At 37.0% G+C, this 16,872-nt stretch overlaps 1 pseudogene; it reads right to left on the bottom strand.

Moving 5' to 3' along the window:
• Positions 1-16,511, bottom strand: part of LOC119542853 — a 33,046-nt pseudogene extending 16,535 nt beyond the window's left edge.
• Positions 16,512-16,872: the final 361 nt, after the last annotated feature.

The following is a 16,872-nucleotide window of genomic DNA, read 5'->3' as shown; positions in this document are numbered from 1 at the left end:
TAGTCACTACTTAGTCTTATGTTGTTTCCTTCGTATGTGGTGAATTGCTTTTCTCTTGCTGCTTTCAGAACTTGCTCCTTCTCTTCAGTATTTGACAGTCTGATCAGAATATGTCTTGGAGTCAGTTTATTTGGATTTATTATATTTGGAGTTTGCTGGGCATTTATGCTTTGTGTATTTATGCTGTTTAGAAGGTTTGGTAAGTTTTCCCCAACAATTTCTTTGAATACTCTTTCTAGACCTTTACCCTTCTCTTCCCCTTCTGGGACACCAATGAGTCTTATATTTGGATGTTTTATTTTATCCATCATATCCCTGAGGTCCATTTAGATTTTTTTTTATTTTTTTCCCTATTCTTTCTTTTGTTCTTTCATTTTCCATTTTGTTGTACTCCAGGTCGCTGAGTCATTGTTCAGCTTCCTCTAGTCTTGTACTATGAGTATCCAGAATCTTTTTAATTTAATCAACAGTTTCTTTTATTTCCATAAGATCTTCTATTTTTTTATTTACTTATGCAATTTCTGCTTTATGCTCTTCTAGGGTCTTCTTCATGTCTTTTGTATCCTGTGCCATGCTCTTCTTCATGTCCTTTATATCGTGTGCCATGGTCTCATTGTTTGTCTTTAGTTCTTTGATTAATTGCTCCAAGTACTGTGTCTCCTCTGATGTTTTGATTTGGATGTTTGGGTCTGGGTTATCCATATTGTCCGGTTTTTTCATATGCTTTAAAATTTTCTGTTCTTTTTGGCCTCTTGGTATTTGCTTAACTTGATAGGGTTCTTTTAGGATATGTATGCTAATTCAGAGACTTCTCTCTAATTTGTCAGATCTACAGTTTGGTGGTATACACTTTCTCTAACTAACCAGCAGGTGGCATCTGCGAGTCACCTATTCCCCTCAAGCCAGTTCTCCCCAACTTTGTCTTTGTGGTGTGTGGGGGTCTGATTCTTGTGGGGTCCAATTGGTGCACCAGTTTTGTGTGTGTAGTTGGTGCTGTCTGCCCTGAATGTGGTGTGTGTGTCTGAGTGGTTAGGGAGGCAGGGCAGCTTTAACAATCAAACTCCCAGTGTTCCTGGAGATTTAAGGCTGTTCCAAGAGTCTAAACCTTCAGTTTGGTCTCGCCACAGATTGTCTCTGCCGCTGACCCACAAGTCCTTGGTATTGGCATATGGTCTCTGGAATTTCTGAGTGGGTCCCTTTTCTAAGCCGTGCCCTTCTAGGGCCTCTGCTGAGGGAAGGCTGTGCTATGTCACAAGTGCGCGCCTTCCCTCAAGGGAAGTTCTGGGCCGCCGGGCTGTGTAGGGGCGTTCCCAGCCTGCTGAAAGGATGGCTGAATGGGGCATGCCAGTCTTCCCCCTTTCGCACAGCTCCACCTTTCCAGCTCTGGGACAACCAGCTTCAGGTGCACAAAAGGCCACTGTCCACTCCAGACACTGTAGTGTGTGCGTGCATTGCTGGAAACACTTTCCGTCGCACTGGGTTTCCTGGCGCACCTCTGGAATGTGGTGGCGGCGGTGGGCAGGAGCGTTCTCAGTGCGCAGGGAAGATGGCTGCAAGAGGTGTGGTTTCTCTCCCCTTTTGGCTAACCCCTGCCTGCCTCACTCTGAAACAATTAGCAGCGGGTGCATGAAAGTCTATTGTCCACGCCAGATAGTGAGGCATACCCACAGGTTGTGGAGACACTGTTCTTGCCACGCTTCCCTGTGTGGTTCTTGCTGCTGTATCCACAGCCGCTTTTGGGTTTTTAAAAAGAACTAGTCTGACTCCAAACGCCAACCCATGGCTTCCCCACACTGCAGCCTGGCTGCCAGACATTCAGCAGGACTGCTCATTCACCCTGGAATGCAGACTCCTGGCCTCACCAGGTGCATGGTCCCTGCAGATCCAGCAGACCCTGTCCTGCTGGTGCATTGCTCGAACCGGTGTTATGGGTGACCCTCTGGCCTTTATCTAGTATTTTTCATGGAGGTGTTTTTTTTGCTCTGTGTCTTAACTGCTATCTTCCAGAGGTCTGGATCCACAATTTTTACTTACAGATTTTATGCTGTGATCCTGGGCGTTCCTCCCAATTCAGGTTGGTGTATGATGAGTGGATGGTCACATTTGTCCCCCCACGGTTATTCTGGCTTATTTACTGGTTGTTTCTGGTTCTTTTAGTTGTTCCAGGGGGACTACTTGGCTTCCACTCCTCTCTATGCCAGCATCTTAGATCTCCTCCCCAAATTTCTTATTTTCTTGATTATTATCAACTGTGAATCTTCCATAGAATGTTTATCACAGAAAGAATAAGCATATACATTGTATCACATTTTTTCTTTTTTATTTTTTTAACTATAAAAGTTGCAGTTTTACATAAAATACAGAGCTCCCATATGCCATCCTATTATTAACACCTTGCATTGGTGTAGTATACTTGCTATAATTGGTAAAAGAACATTTTCATTATTGTTTGATTACCTATATAGCCTATGGTTTACATTAGGGGTTTACTGTTTGTGTTGTACAGTCCTATGCTTTAAAAAAAATCTTGATTACTGGCGGCCTTACAAAGAGAACCCAGAAGTCACAGAAGCTAGAAAGGAGAAGACATCACCTTTTGACAGGAAAGCCAAGGAACCCAAGGATTGCCGGCTGGCAGCACCAGAATGTAGTAGTCTTCAGGGAGAAGGCAAACCTTGCCTATATCTTGATTTTGGACTTCTAGCCTCAGAACTGTGAGCCAAGAAATTTCTATTGTTAACCAAAAACAGTTTTTGGTATTTGTGATAGCATATATGGCAAACTAGGGCAGGCAGTAATCTCTAGGAGGAGGTTCTCAGGTGGGACGGTGACTTCTGACAAACGTGCTTACACAGGGACAGAGGAGGAAGAGCTCGGTGAATGCTGTGCCACACGGGGATATCAAGGTGCCTTGGATTTCTGCTCACATCACCAAACTTTTTTCTGAGATATAGATCCATGGATGTAGAAAAGATTGGTTTTCTAAACATATTAGTCATCTTTTGTAGTGTTTTATTTGTTTACAATCACTACCATGCTTTGAATTTTTCCTAAAAATAATCCCAAATGAAAAATAGCAAAGATTTCAATAAATTTATATGATTTAGTTTGATTTTTAAGTCCCATTTAGAAGGAGAGCATTGATGATTTTAGACAGATGCATTTTGATTATAGTTCTCTTGGTGGATTATTCTATAGTCATCTTATCTTTCATTGACTTATGCATCTCGCTTTTAATTTTCTTCTGCCCATGGTAATATCATTACTTTCCTTAGTTATAGCATTTTCGAATACCAATTACTTAGAAGATCTGATCTAAAATTAGCCAAGCATCAGTGCTATCCTAGCTCAAACTATCCATTTCCTTCATTTCATTCTTAGTTACCTTTGATTTCCAGTTTTAGCAAATCTCCATTCATTGTAATAGTGCTGACTTTCAAGCTGAGAGGGTTATTTCTGTGATTAAAATTTCATGGTTTTTACATCTTTTTTTTTTTTTTTTTTTTTTTTTTTTGCTTGAGAGAACATTGATAATTCTCTAGGGGAATAATAAAGAGTACAGTATAATTTTTTTGTTGCTGAAATTTAGCATTACAAATTCTAGGTAGTGTCCCTCATTAGTTCTCTCCAAGAGAAGTAGAATAATAGCAGTAAGCAGCATAGCCAGAATCATGTTTTGAAAAGTAATAAAAAAATAATATCTTTGAAATATACAGGTTTATTTTTCATCCAGGTTTTTACTTTTAACTACAAATAGGATATGCAACAATTGAAATAATTAAAATGCAAAATTTTTATTCCTACGTTATTTCCAGTCCCTCAGTGACATATTGATTCTGCCAGTATGATCATGTTCCCCAGCATGGTTTCTTTTCTTTTTTTTAAAAAAACAAGCCATGGATGTTTTGTGTAATTAAGAATTTAGAGGGGGATTCTTAATTGAATCTTGAATTGTTCATAGCAAAGCCAATCAGAAACTTCCCTTATAACCCTGATGTGTGCCTAGTTCTATGTTTATATACTATAAAGGAATACACGACAGTTTTTTCTGCAAATTTTATAATGTTGACAAGGAAATAAGTAGAAAGAGTCTGCAAACATATATATATCATCAAGTCCTAGTTACTTTAGTATAACAGCTGACAGATAAAAAAAATTCAGTGTGTTGTTATCTTAAGGGAACAGGAATGGAAGGGTCTAAGATTTTGATTGCCCTTTAAGGGAGGGTGAGAGCTAAACTAATGTATGTGAGAAGAGGGAAGGGGAGAAGCAAAGAGAGGAGAGGTCACTTTTTACAAAAGAGTGTAAACTCCTTCCCTTTTGGGGCAGTAAATTTTGATCTAACCCCAGAATTTCATTGGACCAACTCTGTATTATAATATTCTCTTTAGAACTGCAGGAGTTTCAGGTTTCTTGATGTTCATAGAAATGGAAGGACTTTCTGAGGTGAATTACACCAACAAAATTAGATCACATTCAGTGATGTTCAATTTGTTTTTTTTTGCATGTGTGTAGACATAGCCATAGCTCTGGCAGGTATTTAGATTTCATTTCAATAATAGCAGTTAAGTGGTAAGGTCACATTGTGATTCAGAGTAGAGACAAAATGTTCTGAGCCAGATAATAGAATCCAACTGAATACGTGACTAAGATTGTTCTCAGGTACTGATATCTGAAACATATTTTTTTATGTTTGAGAAAAACAATGACATACTTTGAAGGATTATGTTGCAGACAAGATATAACATCTGATGTTGATGTTGTCTGCCAAAAGTAGATATCAGACTTCAGGTAGCTGCAGAGAGGAGGGAATTTTTTTTATTAGAGAAGTTGTTTGTTTACGGAACAATCATGCATAAAATATAGGATTCCCACACACCAGGCCACCACCAACACTCTGCATTGGTGTGGATATTTGTTACAATTAATGAAAGATCATTTTTGCAACTGTACTTTTCTTTAAAGTCCATGGTTTAACTTAGGGCTCACTGTGTAGTGTAATTCCATGGATTTTTTTTTTTTTTCTGTTACCATATATAAAATCTAACATTTCCCCTTTTAATCATATTCAGATATATATATTTCAGTGCTGTTAATTGTATTCACAATGTTGTGCTACCATCACCACTATCCATTACCATAACACTTCCATCATTCCAAACAGGAACCCTGTTCATTTTAAGCCTTTCACTATCCCCACTGTGTCCCCTGGTAATCTATATTCTAAATTCTGACTCTATGAGATTGTTTATTCTAATTGTTTCAAATCAGTGAGACCATACAAATATTTTTCCTTTTGTGGTTGGCTTATTTCACTCAACATGATATCTTCAAGGTTCATGAGAGGAGGGAATTTTTAATAGTAAATGGAAATATTAAGAATTCAGTGACTTCTGGACAATCAGGGTTTTTTTTTTTCAGGCTTTACTCAACTTGGAATCTGTTCTCTTTTTACCAGAATTCAGGAGATATAGAGCCTTCCTAATGTTATAATGCAGATGAGAAAGAAATTGGAAAATAGTGCCATCCTTTTTGTATTCCTCCATTTCTAGAGAGAGATACACAGGTAGAGATCGAGAGAAGAAGAGATTCCAAGGAAAAGACAGAGACTGGATGATGGATGGATTATGGACTATCAAATCCCTCTCTGAATCCAGCGCTGAGGTTGCCAGTATAGAGAGAGTATGCCTAGCAGAAGTGGAACCAGAGTCTGCAGTGGGAAAAAACAAAACATGAGAGATACTAAAGAAGCAGGAAGTAGTTATGAAAAGAGAATGAGGATATAGACTGGAGATTGGCTGAGGCTGCTCTGCTCTTTCTCTGTTCCCTATGTTGTGCTTAAGAAGTGTGAGCCTGGAGTTGCAATCTGAGAAGGAGCTGGGGGTTCTGGTCCTTCCTCCATTACACTTGCATGTGTTTGCTTATGCCTGCTAGGTGAGCATAAAATTCTGAGACTAAGAATATCACCACTCATCCGAAAACAAAACCCCAAACCAAAAAACTCTGCATGAGCATGCGCACATGACCACAAGTCCTGGATCTCCTAGGTCTACCCTGTTTGATTCTTGGGGCCAAAGAGCAAAGAGAGCATTGTAGTAGTAACCTGAAATCTGGGCAGCTCCAAAGTCCAAATGGCATGGGGCACCAGCAGCACTGGGGGCAGCAGCCAGGTCTGCTGGCTTCCAAGTGATTATATACCTACAGAAATCTTGTTTGTTTTCCATAACATGACACTTACTGCACTAGACAGATCAATGTGGCCAAGCTTTGGGAGACTTAATATTACAACCATATTAGTAATTGAAAGTTTACCCCAATGCATATTAAATTATTCCAATCTTGTTCTTTTACATCATTTAATCCAGCTGTTCAGTATAATGCTCACCAGTTGTTTTCACAGTGACTTCATGAGATTATTAGGCAGTAGACTCTTTGTGGTGGTTTACCCAGCATGTGTCTTGTGTTCTGACATGGAACTTCCGGACCTTAAGAGGCACTCACATTACTGTGTTCTGTCTGAGTTTCCACTTACAAAGTTGAATCAAACATGTACCACCTGGAGCAAGAACCACAGCAGGAACTTCTTTCCTTTCTTTTTTCAGAATGTCAGAATGTTCTCAAAGATGAAAGCTGGAAAAGAGGAGAAAGGGAGGAACAGGGAGGGGAAGGGAAATGAGGGGGAATCTGCATTCAGTGTAATGAGTAGCCAGATCTGCCTACCCATGTCTGTTGTCCTTTATGAGAGACGAGACTACTGCCCAACAGGACCTCAGTTTTGGGCAGCTGTGGATATTTACAGAAGTCCCTGCAACAGCACCCAGAACTATGAAGATGATCAGCGTCGTCTGCTGTCAATATTTGTGGGCTTCCCAAACCAAGTGAAACAAGTACAAAATCAAAACAAAAACAAACACACACTACTTCTCCCTATACCCCTTGCCTCTGCACACCAGAAAACCAACAAACACACCACACCTCATCTTTGAATCGCTAAACCACATTCTCTGCTCCAGGGAGAAATGAGGGGGAACATATTGATTTGAGTCTAAGTGAGATGACATCACACTTGTGTTGGCACCAGTGTTACTAGCATAATAGAAATATATTTGACCATCCATCAGTTCAGAGGAGAAGTTGAACTACACCCCCACCCAAAATATGTGTAGTGTCCACCTGTTCCTCTGTCCTAAGATATTGCAATGGGATCTAAGTGGTTTAGCAGGAGTTGGAATATATCAGTGATAACCCAGCCCCCTCAGAGTAGAGGAAGGCATTATTTTCTATTACTAGTGGACCTGCTAGTGGAAGTGAAGAAGATCAACTTCCTCCCAGCTGCTGGGTCTTTGAATAAAAGGCTTTCTCAGGGTGATTCTGTGCTGTAAAAATCCCTGATTCCTTTCCACGTGATACATTCATGTCAGCCTATCTCATCCTGGGCTCTTATAGGAGTAGGGGTGGAGAGAAGCTCCACCTTAATTTGACTAAGTCATCTCCTTAAGCATGGGCTTTTGAAACAAAAAAGCTGGAAGAAACACTTTTTTTCTCTATCACATTTCTTCCCTGAGAAGATGGTCATGGCACATCTAGCCACTTTGTAGAAAGCAGTAGAAGAAAGGGGTGGAAAAAGTCAGCTCCAGAAAGAAAGAAGAGAAAACAACCACCTTGGAAACGATCTAAAAATATTAACCTGCCATGCTTTTTATGCCACCAGCTATATGTGTGTACTCATATAAACTTAACTATAAAGTCCCACTTTCTAGCTCCTTACGGAGGAATTTAGTGAACCAAGGCAAATCTAAAAGTGGATGATAGTAGCAACTTTTAAAATGTCACACAGACTTAAACCTTGGAGAAAGAAGTAATATCATTAAATCAGTGGTTCTCAGTAAGAGTGACATGGCTCTCAGGGAGGTGTTTTTAGGTGTCACAATGTGGAGGAGGGGCTGCTGTCATTTAATGAGAAAAGATCAGGAACGTTAGATGTCCTGCAACATGCAGGGCAGCCTGCACAAAAAGAATTGTCCAGCCTCCTGCGTGACTTTTTCACAGAACGTCCATGTTTATGAAAACCAAGAACTTAGCTGTTTTACATATAAACACAAAGTATGTTTTTCATGGTTTTGGAATACATTTAATAATTCAAGGAATAGAGAAATTGATAGAAAATTGTAATTTAGTTTGCGTGGAGATTTACCAAGGGTTGTTAACCATTAGGGAAAACCATGCCTCCAATGGTAAATACAGCTCACATCTGCCAGTTGTCTTTAGGTTTAGTTCCAAGCATTTGACTATTTCATTAAGTATTATCATGCCCAAGCAATTCTGTTTTTAAGTATATCTATTTTATTATAAATAATTTGCTTTTCATATATTCTTTTATATTGTAATAAAGGTCTTATATGGATGTTTTAAAAAATTATGTCAAGAGATTATAGCATCTGAATTTTATTTCAGAATATGAAAAGGAGTATTACAAAATTTTTGTTATAAAGAGGCAGCATTGGGTCTGCTAGCATTGAGAATCAGTATGTTAAACATTAAAAGAGAGTGAGAAGCAGTAGCACAGCATCTAACACTCTGGGAGGAAAGGTAGCTGACTGTCACTTCAGTTCACCCTCTCAGTCTCCTCAAGGTATTATAGTACAGTTTTTAACAGTTAAGTTTTTGGGCGTAAGCACCCTGAATAAAAACTTGGCCTTAATATTTATAAATTGTGTGATTCAGGGGAAGACATTGAAAGGTTCTATGGTTCAGTTTCTTCATCTAATAGTGAACTAGGGATTGTAAATGTCTTTATGAAAAATGTAGCCAGTCATGATAAATAGTTCTTAGTAAACACTGAATGAATTGTTAGCATTTCCAGTATTATTAATTTTCCTATGAGAAGAAAGGGAATTGCCAAAGCAAAGAAAGGTTCAGGGTCATTTCAAGTACTGAACAGTGTTGGCTTTTCAGATTGGGATTTTGGGGGACTCTTCCATCATCTTTCTCCCAGTGAATTGGGGGAATCCAAGCTGTTTGAGATGAGTTTTGAATTCCAGAGAATGAGGAGCCAGAATGGGATGCGCCATTTGTCTCCTGAAGGCCTGCTCAGGGCTTTTGCTTCAAAGCAAACTTCTTTTTTATTCCAAAATTATCCAAACCTATTGCTAAGGTACAGATGAGGCAGAGATTCAGAGTATTCAGTCGCATAATAAACATTTGACTGAAGCTTTTTTTTTCTTTTTTGCATTGCTTGCCTTGAGAAATTCAAAGGAAAGCCTGTGTATGGTGGAGAAAGGCACCCTCCACACACAACTTATCAACTCACAGCCTGAACTCATAAAACTTTTCTTACCCAGAGTGAACAAATTACATTATGTAAAGAGATTTTGAAGTGCTTTAGTAATTGCTTTCACGATATAGATACTATTTACAAGAATATACAGATGACTTAGCCAAAATAGGTTGCGTAAATTGACTTTTATCAAAAACAACCTAGAATAAGAGAATCAGTAAATTGAAGAGTGTATGCTACCTCAGCTGAAGAGTTTCCATTTATAGTAGAGGCAAATAACCATTTTATCCAAAGGTAAGTGCCATCAAGCAACTGAAAATGAAAATGCATACTTTACATTAAAGAGCTTGCCTTCTAGATAGGCCCAAGGGCATGGGATTGGCCCTTGGGATGAAGTGACTCATGCTCCCAACCCTCTTTTGGAGAAATATGTTAACCTTTTTCAGAGAATTGGAGTACAATTGAGCATGTTGGCTAATGCAATTTAATAACATATAGCTCCCTACGAGTTTCTCACAGCTATCACCCAAGGAGGTCAAGAACTCTTGCCCCCTTCTCCATCACAAAACACCAGGCATTCTTTATAGACTTTAGTGATCCTGAGGAATCCACCCTCCAGGGGCTACTAAAATTAAAATTTGCTGCTTGGCATTTTGACTGTCCTCAGACCTCTGGTCATCCAGTCACTCCCAAGTTGACATCCTCATAGTGCCCTGAACCTCCTCCCCACTGACCCAGTCTCTCACCCATTTATACTCCCGTTACGGTTTCACTGTGCTGCTGGTATTCCTAATCCATGATCAGCAAATTCTTGAATAGCCTCAGCTTCTTCCACATATTTCATTTAACTGAACCTTCTTCTCCTGTAGCGTCTCTCAAGCACAGGTTGTTCACTTGCCCACACTCATCTCTGGATGAGTTCATGTGAAATACTCATGTTATTAATGTTTTGACACCTTACTGCAATTGGTGCTCGCCCATCCACCTGAGATTCTCACTTCTATGGGTGCATCCTGTGTGTTTTGTCACCCCAAATTGTTCTACCTTAAAACCCCCAATTCAGACATTCTACTGAAGGCTACAACCTCTTATAGTTCTTATCACTTTGTACAGCCTATTGGCATAGTTATTTTATTTTTATGCTTCAGCCCTCCAGCACCAATATTAACTCATGTAGGTTTCTCATGCTCTTCAATAACTATTCATGATTTTCCTTTCTTTCCTCAAAGAATTAACTGTTTTTTCCCCCTTGCTTTCAGCAAATCATTTTTACTTAGATATCCGTCTACTTGACATAGACATTTAGATGTCTCAGTCATCTCAAAATCAGCATGTGGAAAAATCTTTTTTTAACCTCTTCCTCCATCCAAAATGCCCCCCCTCAATATTCTCATATCTGTTCCACTCTGGTAACACCTCCAGTCCATTAATCCATTCCCTCAATATTTTCAAAATGTAGACCTTTCACTTTTCTGTCTGCGGTTATCTCATTGCCCTTTTTTAGAAAGTTCCATTGCCTAGTAGTCATTCTGCATGGACTGGCTCCTACCTGTCCCTGTAATCTCATCTTGTACTACCCCCAGCCCCTTTCTTTCTGTTCCACATAATCAGCATTGTCTTTGCACTGGCAGCTTTTTCTATTTTCTATCACACCCAGCAAATAGGTTGCACGTTTTTATTCTTCATGTCTCAGCTAATATACCTCTTCTTTCAATGAAGCCTCCACAGACCAAGCTCTCCATAAAGAGTAGGTTAGGTCTTACTGTTACACAGTATAATAAATAGCTGCATGTTTCAGTTGAAGCTATTGATTAATGCCTCTTTCCTCCCCTCAAAGTTGGCTCTGTGATGTTAGGGTCTGGGTCCATTTTGTTCATCCATACAGATTTCCAATAACATCTATGGAACAAATGAATGACATTAATAAATCAGTCTGTTTACTGTATTTTAAAACTATAATCATTGCACCTTTACTGTGACCTACAGTGGTTTTACTTTTCTCATAGACATAAATAACTGTAACCCTTCTATTTTCTCAATTTCATTATTATGGATGTTTCCATCTGATGCCACTATATTGAGAATATATTGAGGTTGTAATTCGAGGTTATAATCATGCACATAGTTTGAAGTCATGAAAACAAAGGAGAAATAGCATCAATCAAAATTTATCTTTAATATGGGGAAACTTTGAATCAAAACTTGAAATTTTAAAAGCTTTTCAGTTCATAATTTTCCCCATCATTTTACATATAGGAGTCTCATTCTCTAATTAGTGTCATTTGTTCTAACAATAGAAAACTTACCCATAAAGAATAGCTATTTACAATTCAAAAGAGTCTTAATTTATACAAAACAACAACAAAAACACTGGGAATTTTCAGAAAACATCAAAGAAATTAAAAACTTTTGAAATCAATACAATTAAAGACTAAATTATGTTTTGTCAGTTTCATGGTAAAAGTTTTGCTGATAATTATGTAATCATTCACAACAGGTTTAAAAAATAGTATGCACCTGAAATTCATAGCTTTATCTATTTACTTAGACAACCATGTTTGAAGACAGAAAGATGAATCCATTTTATTCGTGAATACAGTCTGTAAAAAGAGAACTATTTCAATGTGTAAGTTCATGAGAAAATTCCTACAAAATTGTGCAAATTCAAAATAGAATCATAAGGATTAAAATATTACATGACATTGGTGTCTAGATTCCTTTGGTTTATTTACTAATTTCTAAAGGAAATAGTGCTATTATAAGTAAATAAATGTCAAATAATGTAAAATAGCTGAATTAAATATAAAAGTTTCTTTAAAAAGAGATTCTTAAATTTTATTATTGTTGAAGAGATGTCTGGAAACAATGTAAATTGGTTATTGTAATAAATATTCAATAAATCAAAGTTGAGTTCAATAAAATCTGAGTTATAATTTTCTCACCTACATAAGTTGGAATTTTAGTGGTGATAGTGAAAATCCATCTTTTGGATTGAACAATGGTAAGTTTTTGTAAGTAGTAGAAGAATTCCAAAGTGCCTTGAACTTTTAAACTTTTTTATATGACACTGTGTATGTTATGGGTTGAATTATGTCCACACTCAAAAGATATTCTCAAGCTCTAACCTATAGTCCAGTGAATGTGACCTTTTTCGAACTAGGGTCTGTGAGGATGTGATTAGTTAAAATGAGGCCACACTGGCTTAGGGTGGGTCCTAATTCAATAAGACTGATGTCCTTATAAGAATGAGACAGGACATAGCAGATAGACACCAGGAGGAAGGCCATGTGAAGACAGAGGTAGATGCATATCCAAGCCGATAAATTTGTCTCTATAGATTTGCCTATTCTGATATTTCATATAAATGGAATCATATAATATGTGGTCTTTTGTGACTGGCTTCTTTCACTTAGCATGATGCATTCAAGGTTCACCATGTTGCAACCTGTATCAGTATTTCATTTTTTATTATTGCCAAATAATAATATTCCATCATATGGATCTATCACATTTTATTTTTCCATTCATCAGCTGATGGGCATTTGGGTTATTTCCTATTTTTAGCCTTTATGAATAATTTTTCTATGAACATTTGTGTACAAGTTTTTGTGTGTACATATGCTTCCCTTTCTCTTGGGTATAAACCTAGAAGTAGAATTGCTAGGTTGTATGGTAACTCTGTTTATTATTTTGAAGAACTGTTAGACTGCTTTTAAAAGTGGCTGTACCATTTTATATTCCTACTGGTGGTGTATGAGGGTTCCAATTTCTTCACATGCTCATCAACACCTGTTATTATCTGTACTTTTATTAGAGCTATCTTAGTGGTTGTAAAGTGATATGTCATTGTTATTTTGATTTTCATTTCCTTAATAATTAATAATGTTAGCATCTTCTCATGTACTTATGACCATTTGCATATCTTTTTTTGGAGTAGGTCTAATCAGATCCCTTGTTCACATTTTAATTGGGTTATTTGTCTTTTTGTAATTGAGCTGCAAGAATTCTTTATGTATGTATGTTCAAGTCCCTTGTAAGATACATGATTTGCAACTATTTTCTGCCATTCTATAGAGTATCTTTTCACTTTCTTGAAAATTTCCTTAGATGCACAAAATGTTTTCATGTTGGTAAAGTCCAATCTGTCTATTTTTCTTTCATTGCCTGTGCTTACGGGGTCATATCTAAGAAACCATTACCAAATCCAAGGTCATAAAGATTTATCCGTAAGGCTTTCATAGTTTCAGCTCTTGCATTTAGGTCTTTGGTACATTTTGAGTTAACTTTGCTGTATGCTGTCAGGTAGAGGTCCATTTTAATTCTTTTGTATGTGGATATCTAGTTATCCCAATACCATTTGTTGAGAAGACTATTCTTTCCTGCATTGAAGTGTTTTGGCACATTTGTTAAAAATTGCTTGACCATAAATGTGAGGATTCATCTCTGGAATCGCAGTTCTATTCCGTTGATCTATAAATCTATCCTTATTAGTACTACATTGTCTTTATTTTCTTGCTCTCTTAAAATAGTTGATGTGTTGTTTGTATTTGCGATGATCCAATATTCTTTAGGAGTTTTATATTTTTTAGCTTTTAAAAACATGTATGCTGTATATTTTCTTCAGGGACTTGTTATTGTCAGTCAACATTTTGTTATTAAGATTTATCCTTGGTTTGGATAGCAGCAGTTCCTTTTTCCCATGACTGTGTAATATTTTGTTGTGTGAGTGTAGTATACTTTTTTATCCTTCATCTTTTCTATAGGTATATGGATTGTTTCCTGTTTTTTCCCTTTTTCCTTTTTTTTTTTTTTTTTTTTTTTTTTGCTATTTTTGTATAGTGCTTCTATGAAAATTCTTGGACATATATCTCCTAGTCCACATGGGCAAAGGTTTCTCTGAGTATATACTTCGGAGGGGAATTTCTCCAACCTGAATGTATAAGTGTTTAATTTTTTCTGAGATAATTTTGAATTGTTTTCCTAATATAATTTCCTATCAGAAATATATTAGAAATTCTATTGGTTCAAACTTTTCAGAGTTGGTGTGTGATTTTGTAAACTTCCTGATTAATACTTTCATTTGTCTTATTACAGTTTGAGTTGCATTTCCTTGATTATTAATGAGGTGGAACATCTCTTTATTTGTTTATTGCCCATATCCGTTTCTCCCTCTGTTTAAAGACCTTTATGTATTTGGTCATTTTAAATTGGGTTCTTTAAGCTCTCCTTATTGATATGTAAGATTTATGTATGATTCTTGTTACTAATCCATTGTTAGTCATATGCATTGTATTTATCTTATCTCCATTTTGTAATTTGCCTTTTCACTTTTACAAAGTGTATTTTAATATAGGTAAGTTATTTATTTATGTAATGAAATTTATCAATCTTTTTCTGTTGAACATATTTTATGTGTTAATGAGCTGTTCCTGATCTCTACATCACTTCTATTTCCTGATGGAATATTGAGTTTTTTTTTTGATAGTTAATGACATTTGAAATTGAATTTAGATGTATAGTGAAAAGGGGATCCATATTCATTTCTACCATATGAATAGCCATTTTTTACAGCTGAATTTATTCAATATTCCATGTTTTCCCACAACCTAGAATGTTCTCTCTGTCACATATCTAATTTCCATAATTATCTGATCTTTTACTCTATTTTCTTAATTTGGTCTCTTACTCTATTTTCTTAATTTGTCTATCCTTGACTAGTACCACATTGTCTTAATTACCATTGTTTCATAATAAGCCATGATATTTGGAGAGTAAGTCTCATCTGCTCTGCCTCCTTCCTTTTCAGAACAATGGCTTTTCATAGAACTTGACTTTTCAATATACATTTAAGGATCAATTTGTCACATTCCACTGAAAATTGTTGGAGTTTTCATTGCAGTTGCCTTGAAATTGAGATCAATTTTGGAGGAAATTGAAATCTTTACATTTTTAAGTCCTTCTGTAATTCTAAAGTGTCACTTCTAAGAAATTAAAAACCATTGGCTAAGTGTGCCTACCCCAAGGTCACAAAGATATCTTCTGTAGTCTTTTTTAATGCAATTTTATTGAAATATATTCATATAACATACAGTAATCCAAAGTATACAATCAGTTGTTCACAGTATCATTATATAGTTGTGCATTCATCACCACAATCAATTTTTTTACGGTTTCATTACTCCAAAAAATAAAAATAAGAATAAAAATTAAAATAAAGGTAACAAAGAACACCCGAAACATTTCATACCCCTCTTCCTCCCTATTATTCATTCACTTTTTGTCTCTGTTTTTCTACTCATCTGTCTGTACACCGGATAAATGGAGTGTGAGCCACAAGGTTTTCACAATCACACAGTCACACAGTATAAGCTATATAGTTATATGATCATCTTCAAGAATCAAGGATACTGGGTTGCAGTTTAACAGTTTCAGGTATTTCCTTCTAGCTATTCTAATATGCTAAAAAGTAAAAAGAGATATCTATATAATGCATGAGAATAACCTCCAGAATGACCTCGCTACTTCATTTGAAATCTCTCAGCCTCTGAAACTTTATTTCATTTCTCTTCCCCCTGTTGTTGCAGAAGGATTTCTCAATCCTATGATGCTAGAGCCAGGCTCATCCCTGGGAATCATGTCCCATGTTGCCAGGGAGATTTACACCCCTGGGAGTCATGTCCCACCTAGAGGGGAAGGCAGTGAGTTTACATGCAGAGTTGGCTTAGGGAGAGAGGCCACATCTAAGCAAAAAAAGAGGTTGTCTGGGGGTGACTCTTAGGCACAATTATAAGTAGGCTTATTCTCTCCTTTTCAGTAACAAGCTTCACAAGGGCAAGCCCCAAGATCAAGTGTTCAGCCTACTAAATTGGTAGTCCCCAATGCTTGCAATAATACCAGGAATTCCCCAGGTGGGGAAATTTAATATTTCTACATTTTTCTCCAATCCCTCAAGGGTACTTTGCAAACACTTTTTACTGTCTGCCCAGATTACTCTGGGATATATTGGGGCTTCACACTAACCTGTACAAACCAACCAGACCTCATTCCCTATTTGAGGTTCCATGTAATTATGGTGTTTGCATAAACTGACCGTATAAGTTAAATTATATAGTGTGCTACAGAAAATATAGATTTTATAACAAATAAGCATTTCTTCCTTTGATCTCACAGTCAATATCGTCCTTTACCCTTTAGTCTGATTTACCTTAGTCCCAACTAAGTCCATTTTGTCCATATCGCTAATTGAAGTCTGGTCTCTTTTTCACCTTTTTAAACAGTTGCTGTATGGGGTAATGCTGACATTCATAGCCGCCCAACTCTGCCTCTGAGTCTCAGGTGTCACACAGATATCTGAAGTTCCAGGGACTGACCAGGTTATACATAAACAGCTCAGCATCTCAGAATTTAGAAATAACCATTACAATTCATGAATGGATGCGACTGCTTTAAGAACTTACAATCTAGGAGTCTTTACAATAAGCCTTTGCCTGATAACTTATGCTCTGAGATTCAGTTCCCAGAGTTTTCACATTATAGTTAGTCCATAATAGAGAGGTGTTATAATGTTTGTCTTCTCATTTCTGACTTATTTCACT

Source organism: Choloepus didactylus, chromosome 8 (assembly GCF_015220235.1).
Source record: "Choloepus didactylus isolate mChoDid1 chromosome 8, mChoDid1.pri, whole genome shotgun sequence".
NCBI lineage: Eukaryota > Metazoa > Chordata > Mammalia > Pilosa > Megalonychidae > Choloepus > Choloepus didactylus.
The sequence above is the reverse complement of the archived record's forward strand: the minus strand, read 5'-3'. Positions and strand labels throughout refer to the sequence as shown.